A 9523-nucleotide genomic window follows, 5' to 3' on the forward strand; every position below is an offset into this window, starting at 1 on the left:
TAGAGAAATGGGTGAAGGACATGAACAAACAATTCACAGAAGAAAAATAAATAGCTAACAGACACTTAAAAAAAATCAATCCTACTGGAAATTAAGTATTTGAAATTTAAAATGTGATAGTATCCTTTTACTTGTCAAATTTGGAACAGTTGGTTATTATTGTTGTTGTTAATTATCCCATGCAGAGTTTGTATGGAGAAGAGAATTAGGCTCTCCCTAACATAATTGAGGTCAGGGTACAAATTGGTACAACTATTGTGCATGGCAGTTTGACAGTATGATCAAAAGCCATCAGATGTGCATGTCTCTTGACTCAGTAATTTCTCTTTTTGGAATTCATCCTAAGGAGATAACTAGAAATGTGAAAAAAGGTCTTTGTAGAAGAACGTCCATTGCAATGTTGTTTGCAATAGAGTAAAACTGAAGACAACACCAAAATCCAATAGGAGATTATTAAGAAGCATGTCCATATGATGGGCTATTATACAGCTACTAAGAAAGCCATGACATTGACATGAAAAAAAATCTATATATATTTTGAAATGAAAAAAAAATGTTACCAAGTAGAACTAGTATATTTGTATATTTGTAGAAAAATCTGGAAGAACTACAGGAACATATAAAAAAATGATTTATCGCTGGATGGGTGAAGTTCTAATGATTTTTTATTTTATTATTTTTCTTACCCATATATTCTAATATGTGCAATAAGAAGAAATACAATAAAAGTCACTTTTCAAATGATTAAGCTACCAAGATATTCATCACATTATTCTGTTTATGACATTAACAAGTAGAAATAATCTAATTATCAAACAATAAGAAAATGGATACAGTACATTGTGGTTTATCCATACAGTGGAATAACACTCTGCAGCAGAAGAAAATTCATGCTATATTGCTGAGCTAAAAAGCAGACTACAAAATAAGAAACTAGTATATATATAATTAAGATTTTATATATGATTTTTTCATATATATTTTTTAATTGAAGTATAGTCAGATTACAATGTTGTGTCAATTTCTGGTGTACAGCATAATGCTTCAGTCATACATGAACATACATATATTTGTTTTCATATTCTTTTTCACCATAAGTTACTACAAGATACTGAATATAGTTCCCCATACTATACATTATAAACTTCTTGTTTATCTATTTTATGTATATTAGTATCTGAAAATCTCGAACTCCCAATGTATCCCTCTCCACCCCCTTCCCCTCCGGTAACCATAAGTTTGTTTTCTATGTCTGTGAGTTTGTTTCTGTTTTTTTTTTTTTAGGTTACACATATAAGTGATATCATATGGTATTTTTCTTTCTCTTTCTGGCTTACTTCACTTATAATGACAATCTCCAGGTTTATATAATAAGATTTTTTTAATGCCAAATGTTAGGAGTTGTTATGACTGGGAGGTATAAATAGGAAATTTTGTTTTCATATCTTTGCTTATCTAAGTTTTCTACAATGAATAATATGAAAAAAATTTTTAATTTTAATACATAGGCATCGATTAGCAAATGAAACCATTTAATGATTTTTAGGAAATCTCCAAAATACAAGTGAAAAAAACACAATGCAGAACAGGGTGTCATGCTGTATGATGTCAGTGTCTTAAAAATGAAAAAAAAAAGTGTGTGTGTATGTATATATAGAATTTGTTAATGGTGGAAAACTTTGGGCAGAGAAGTTAAAAATGGAGGATGAGGAGGTTTTTTACTTTTTTAAGCATCCACATGTCTCACTTTTTTGAAGTATTTTTTAAAATTGTCTGGATAGTATGTATATAATTCTTTATTATCTGGATGGTGAAATTATGAGTTCTTTATTTTCTTCATCATAAATTTTAAAAACCATTCAAAAATAATGTATTTCAAACAAATAAAAGACAACAACCAACCACAAACAGCTAATTATCTTTAAGAAGTAGCAGGCATTGTGAAGACTGTACAGAAACATGGAAAAAAGAAGTTATGATGATTTAATGTGGGTGAAAAAAAAACAGTTATGCCATGAAGATGACTATGTAAATCATCATCCATATAAACATACTAGAAGGTAGTACACAAAAATAATACTAGTTGCACCAGGGCAGTAGAATTACAGGTAAATTTTTGTTACTGCATTTCCCAACCTTTCTGGAGTATAATTCTAATGCTTTGCTAATAAAACATAATATTAAAAAGAACTGGCTGAAGGAAGTGGTACATTTAAGGCAAAATGTGGAGCATTGTGTGTGGCAAAGCTAATATAAATTTAGGGAAAAATAAAGGAAAAAGGGAGAGACAGTTACCATGAGGTCATCAAAGATCCGGGGAGCTGGTTGACAAGGTCATGGAAAATGGTGTGAGTTGAAGGATTTCAGGCACAGGGAGTGGAAACTCTCAGGATCCCTTCAGTGAAGACTGTCAGATCAGGGTCTGATGTCTCTGCCCTAGATAGAGGAGGATGGGGGCAGGGTTGAGGCAGAGGGGATGTGTCTGAGGCTGAATTGTGGCCTAGTACACACACGCACAGTTCATTCCTGTTGCCATTCCAGTGGTTTACAAATGATCAGAGACACTGAAAGTCAGAGCTGAGATTTTAGAGACCATTTTGTCCAAATCAGCCATTTCACCACTGACAAGAGTGCAGCCTTGGCCCAGTTTGATCTTTCATAAGGTAAGCTGGCTAAGAGGCTTATCCACAGTAACCTCCGGTTGGATCTCCAGTCCCCAGAGCTCCCAATCCCTCCAGTCACAGCATCCCAAGGGACCCAGATTGGGTGGCTTTTGGGGTCAAAAAAGATGGCCAGGGTCTTCAAAGAAAAGAAGTTGTCCCTGTAACACTGTCACCTGCCTCCCTGTTTGGAGGGTCCTCGTGCCCACCAGAGCTGGACAGCAGCCTGGCAGAGAACAGCAAATAGGGCCCAAGCCAGTGAGGAAGGTTGTGCCAGAAATCTCCATCCAGAACCTTCCACAACTTTCTCCACTCTGCTTGTTGGGAAGTCAAACTGTACAGGCAGTGTCAGTGAACTCCCTTAACCTCTGGCTTCTGGCTGGGATTGGCTGGAGGAGGCACCATCAGGGGATTGAAAGGCAGAAGAGTGATGATAGGATATTTATTCCTCAGCTCCCTCCCCGCCAGGTTCCCGTGGGTCAGGTACTTCTTTTTAAGGAAAGTGACAGCTCCTGCCAGGTAGCCCTCTCCCCTACCCATCCTTTCTGAGTTCCTGTAACAACCTTCTTCTCTTGTTCCAAGCCTAATGATGGTAACAGCTCTGCCTTATACTTTTTTCTTAAACTCTACCCACAGCCTTGTAGACAGTCCCTTAACCCTCTTCAAATGATTCATTTCAAATGTGCTGTCTGTTTCCTGCCAGGACGCTGAAGAATGCAGAGCTGTTACCTAAACAGAACTCAGAAAGTCAGGATTCCAAGCTAAAGAGTCAGAGGGAACCTCTAGGCCTTCTCTGACACCCAGACCTCACTCTCCCAGCTGGCATTCAAAGCTCTTACCTTCCTCTAAAGCTTAGGACCACTGTGGGTGCCTTCTGCCACCGCTGGAGTCACCTCCTCAATGAGGGGCCTGATGAAGCCCACCTCTGGCCTCAATTGGGCTGGGGTTTGAATCCTGGCTCTGCTACTTAAGTTGGGTGGTGTCAAATTTAATCTCTCTTGAGCCTCATTTTCTCCACCTGCAAAAGGGAATAAATCTTTCCAACAGGATTTCTCTGAAGTTTCAATGAGATTATGTGGGTCAAGTGTTCAGCTCAAAATAATATACACTTAGTTTTCTTTGACTGGGTTACAAGTTTAATTTTGAAAATAGAAATAAAAATTTTTAACAGTATTTAGTAGATGGCCTGGCATTTAGAACCTGCTTAATAAATGTTAACTGTTATTATTATCAACATCATCATCTGCAATATCATCTCCATATGTCATAATATGCCTCTGATTCTCCCCACATCAGGTAGAGTGCCATGCACTCAATATGACTTTACTCTGTGTATTGACTGTTTGATTATTAACTTCCTCAAGGAAACACTCCTAAGTCTCCTTGCTCACAAATCCAGGCCCTAGCGCTGCCTTTACTTGGTGATCTTTCAGCTCTTTTGGTTCATCCTCTTCAGTTATTCCTTGGGTGCTTTTGTGCATGTCTTTTGTTCTCTTATATGTGGATCTTTTTCAAGCCAAGGATGTTACGAGTGTCCTGAGGGCAGCCCTAGAGGCCCAGCTGGGAGCTTGGCCAGGTGCAGGACTCTGCAAGAAGCACTCCTTGTGGCAAGACTGGAACCCCTCCAGGACCAGACAGGACCACCCCTTAGACAGGTGTCTGCAGCTGTTTGCTTTAGCTGGTGAAAGGCCAGAGTCCCTGGATCCATTCTGATATAGATCAAGGAGAAAAACATTGGGTGGGGGGGTGGTATAGTTCAGTGGTAGAGCACATGCTTAGCATGCACTAGGTCCGGGGTTCAGTCTCCACTACCTCCATTAAAATAAATAAATAAACCTAATTACCTCACCCCCCTCCCATCAAAAAAAACAAACAAACAAACAAAAAGAGAGAGAGAGAGAAAAACATTTGGGGCTTGGTCATAATAATCCCCAAAGTCCTGCTGGAGATGCACACTCAATGCATGGCCCCGGAACACTGGCCCAGGAGGGACAGTAAGGGACGAAGAAGTAGGACTGGGCTGGCCTCTCTGCTCCTCTCCCAGGGGTTTGCTCAGGGAAGACAGGGTGAAGAGGGGCTACTCACAGCACAACTAGAAGCTAGAGTTCCTGCAGGGTGAGATTTGAGACACATTTGGAACCCCACTGCCTGTCGAGCCATCTTAGAGTCATTTCTTCAATTTTTTGACAGTCTGCCAAGAGCAGCTAACCCTTTTATCCACTGATACCCAAGTCCAGTTAAAATTTAAATATTGACTGGGAAGGACAGAGAGGAAAGGAAGCCATAGAGAGAAGGCAGGGTGACCTTGATGCCAGTGAGTTGCTGGAACCCTCCCCAAGGCCCTCATCCAAGGTCTCCCAGTTCTGGAGACAAAGTAGAGGACTTCTCTGTATAGTTGGCACAAGAGGGCAGGAAAGGGAGTATTTGGCTGGCAATGGAGTAGGAAAAGCCAGACAGCCCTTCAGTTTGAAGCCCCTCAGCCCCTTCCTCTGGTCCCTGAAGGCAAGGATGGAAATAACTTACCCAGAGGGAGCTCTGAGCCACCTGTCACTCACTCAGTGCCACCTGGTTCCTTGCCATCATGAGCATGAATGTCTAATGAACATTCAGCAATGTTGTAAGCACTTTACATGTACTAATTCATTTAATCCTCACAACAACCTAAAGATCTTATGAGCTACAGAGACCATCATTATCCCATTTTTCAGATGAGAAGACTGAGGTCTGGTATTTGTAAGACTCAGAATTAGAAGCCAAGCAGTCCCGCTTCAGAAGGCTCCCATGTGCAGTGAAAACGGATCAACACCAATGTTCTGGACTTTAGGGTTTAAAGATGATCTTCTCTTGGCTCTTGCGATGGAATCTCACAAAGAAAGAAAGGTGTCCTATCAACTGCGGCCCAGAGACATGATGTGACTCACCCAAGGTCACACAGCTAGCGAGAGATCTGGGTGGCAAAGGGTGAATTTTCTGACCCCGGTCATCTCACCCCCCAACCCCAACCCTTCCCTGGGCCAGTCGAGGGCAGTCTGGTTTCTACGCCAGTGGGTGAGAGAGGGGCGGAGCAGATCGGAGCCTGCCGACCTGGGCGCTGTCCGCGGTGCTGATCCGCCCGCCGCGCCCTTGCTCGCCAAGTGGCCGGCGGGTTCCCCGGGTTTCCCTTCCAGCTTCCAGCCAAAGCGGGCTCCGAGAGTTCGGTGGCCCGCCGGGGTCCTTGGGCCCGGCTCCCGGGGCTCCCGGGGCTCCTGGGATTCCCCCTCCCCCGACTGTGCGCCGCCAGCCTCCCCTCCCCCCGCCCCGCCCACGGCCCCTCCCCGCCAGTCCCAGGTCCCTCCCCTCCCCCCCTTATCTCTCCCGCCCCCCTCACCCTGCTCCCCTCTAAGGCTCGTTCGCCAGTTCCGGTCACGTTGCTGGGTGTTTACGCCTGGAGCCAGCCCCGGACCCCCCCCTCGGCGCCCGGGAGCCCCCCGGAGCCCCCCGGAGCCCCAGCCCGAGCGCCCCGCAGCCTAGCAGTAGCTGATGGCGCCACAGCCCGGGCGGGCGCTGCGGAACCCCGGGCGCAGCTAGCGCGGGGAAGAAGAGCGCCTCCCCCGACCCAGCCCGGCCCGGACCCAGGGCCCCGCTGGCCTGTGGCTCCCTCAGGTCGCGAAGGTGAGGAGACCAGTGGGCGTGGGGGGGTGGGCGCCCGGTGGGGAGCCGCACGGCCCGAGCTCCAGCTCCCCGGGGAAGGCTGGCGCGGGGCTGCGCACCGCAGCGCGGGAGGCGGACAGGACCCGTGGGCTGCTGGCAGAAGTTGTCCAACGGCGCCCAGACTCGGGCCTTTCCTGGCCCTGGTGAAGAGTCCAGAGCGGCCTGAGGTCGAGTGACCGCCACCTCCTGCCATCTCCCACCACACATATCTTTCTTTCTGCCTGCCTTTCCCTGTCCTCCCTGGTACCTCTCTTCTCCGTCCTCCTTGGTCTCCACATCCCCCCCTGCCTTCTTTGGGAGTCATATTCCAGGCATAATCAGGGCAGAACAGTAAGACTGAAGAAGGTGGGGGATCCAGTTTCCCCATACATCCCACTCCCTGTGTTCTTGTATCTTCAGCTTCTCTGAGAGTGGGGCTTCTGAGATTTTCAGTAGGGAGGGGAGCCATAGCCTGCGGTGGGGGAGGAGGGGTCCTGGAGTGGAGAGGACCACAAGACCCCAGAACTGTGGCTCCACAACTGGCCAAGTGACCCCACCTTGCAGAGAGTCCCAGACATTAGTAAAGGGCTGACTTTTTATTTCCAAAGCAAGTCTCCAGGAAGGCCAAGGACTTGGGGAGGTGGGGGGGGGGTGATTATTTTTTAATACATGTACTTACTTGCCCTGGTGAGGCCCTGCCCTCAGGAAGCTTATGGCCTAGAGCAGAAGCCAGGCTGGCACGGGGCCATGCACACACACACACACATACACACACACACACACACATGGACATACACTGAAGTGTGACACAAGGCAGAATGCCTGGTGAACACAAAGGCAGGAGAGAGTCATCCCAGCTTGGTGGGCCAGGGAAGGCTTAAGTGGGAAAGGTAGGATTTCAGCAGAGCTTTAAAGGATGGGTCAGGTTTCAGGAGGCAGAGATAGGGTAGGGGATAGTGAGGGGATGTCCACGGGTCTGGAGAGAGTTTGTTGTGAGAGCAGCAAGAGGTAGAATCTGAAAGAGGAGTTCAGACTGCAAATGTGGGCTGCATTTAGATTGTAAAGGGCCTTAAATGCCAGGATAAGCACCCGGTGGGGTACTCCTAGTTGCCAGGCACTGTAGTTGTGTATAGTGGGTAAACTGCTTAACCTCTCTGAGCCTCTACTTCCTCATCTATGGGGTGGATATTCTAATAGAACCTTCAATGTAGGGTTGCTGTAAAGATAAATGAGTTAATACACATAAAATGCTAATTGTCAGCCAATTTATTGTTATTTTATAAGAATTATTACCTGTACACTGATGATTATTATAAATATTACCTGTGCATCCATGTCTGAGAAAGACCTCTTGAGTTCCTGCTCTCTCTCCTACCCAGGGCCTCAGAGTCAGGTAGTAAAGAGGAATAATGACTAAGAAAAGTAAAGAACATATTAATTCATTTATTTATCCAATTATTACCATGCCTGTCTTATCTAATATATCTGCCCTGACTATAAGAATAAAAATAAGTTTAACGTTCTCCTTGAAACAAGAAGGCATACTTAAAGAATTTAAACAAAATGTGGGTGTGTGAATGTTCAGAACAGTGTGAGGATATTTGTTGACTCAATAAATGTTTTCAGTCCCAAAGAGAAAAGAAACACCAAGAATGAAATTGAAACTTGGGACAAGAGAAGCAGTGAGGGGGTGAGGGGGCAGGGTGGCAGACAATGCAAACTCCGGGTAAGGAGAAAGCAAGAGCTTTAGTTCTGGTTCCTCTCCCAGCCAAGGTGTCTGCCTGAGGGAGAGATGGGGGCAGCAGAGACCAAGGGACATTGAGCAGACAAAGGGCGGGAAGTGGATAATGGTTAGCCACTCAAAAAAAGAGTGGATTATATAAGTGGTTTTCAAACTTCTGGTTAGCAGAAGCCCTTTCTCCATGAATTTGTTGCACAAGCCCATCATATAAAAGAGGGATAAACACAGCAAAGCTTCCAGCCCTGCCTTTTACCCTCAACCGTTCTGGTAACATCCAAGACCCCTCTGCAGAACTAGGGGGCTCTATGGAGCAAATTTGAAAAACACTGATTGAGATGATTCTGAAGGCCCCTCTGAGTCCCAGGTGCTCTGATTCTGTCCTTTCTGTGCTTCTTTCAAACCATAAGCTCTAAGAACTGGAGATGAGAGAGAACTACAGTTTCCTACTTGCCCATCAGTGGCAGGTAGATAGCTGGGGAAGGAAGTGGGTACCCACAAGCCCCACAGAGACAAGTAGAAGACAAGGTCATTTTCAGAGATCAGTAGCCCAGGCCTTAGAGAGTCAGAATTGTGCCAGGGTCACAGAGTTCCTGGGCCTGACACTTTGTTGATGGTTGGGGACCTGAGCATAGGTTTCTCCCACCAACTTCCCCAAGAGGAAAAAAGATTTGTAACTTTCAACCCATGAGAGGCATGTCAAAAGTATTTGGAATTAACTCTATAAATTGTGAAGCCTGTGTTATAGGTCCCTTTTTATTCCTGATGACAATTTTTTTAAATGAACATTTTTTTTTATCAAGCTAGAAAATTCAAAGAAAGAAGAACTAGGAGCACAAGGAGAAGGTGGGCAACAGAAACAATGCAAGCCCTGAGGCCCTGAGGTGGTCAGGACAGTGGACAGAGGCAAGGGACCCTACTCACCAAGCACTCCAACCTGTGAGTTTGGGCATCTCGGGCTGGGCATGGGAAGAAGATGGCACTGACAGCTCTAATCCTTCATCTGTTGCCACTGGCCTGGACCGAGTCCTCAGGCATGAGCATCTTGTGAAGCCTGGAGCTTCAAGGACTGCATTTCTATGCAAAAACCTGACATTTTCCTGGCTTTGGCCTCTGAGGTGCCTGTGATTCACCAGCCACACAAAGAGATCTGTGTTGTCCCTGGTTCTCCCTTCCCCACGCCATCCCCCACACTCCCCCAGACAAACTAAACAATAACATCTAAGAAATAATATTTGCCAAGATCATTTATGACCCGAATTTCTGCCCTGAGAAGAACAGCCTGCCTAGTTGGAAGCAAATACTCAAGTCCTTCTGGGAAGGCACAGAAACAGTCGGTAGGTTCAGCTTCTCACTGTGGCCAGGGTCCGGTCTCCAGGGCTGTGTGTAAAGGGCCTTTACTCTTCAGAGACATTTGCATTTCAGCAGCTAGGTAACAGACATTTTTTCAACTCAT

Source organism: Camelus ferus, chromosome 16 (assembly GCF_009834535.1).
Source record: "Camelus ferus isolate YT-003-E chromosome 16, BCGSAC_Cfer_1.0, whole genome shotgun sequence".
Taxonomy (NCBI): Eukaryota; Metazoa; Chordata; class Mammalia; order Artiodactyla; family Camelidae; genus Camelus; species Camelus ferus.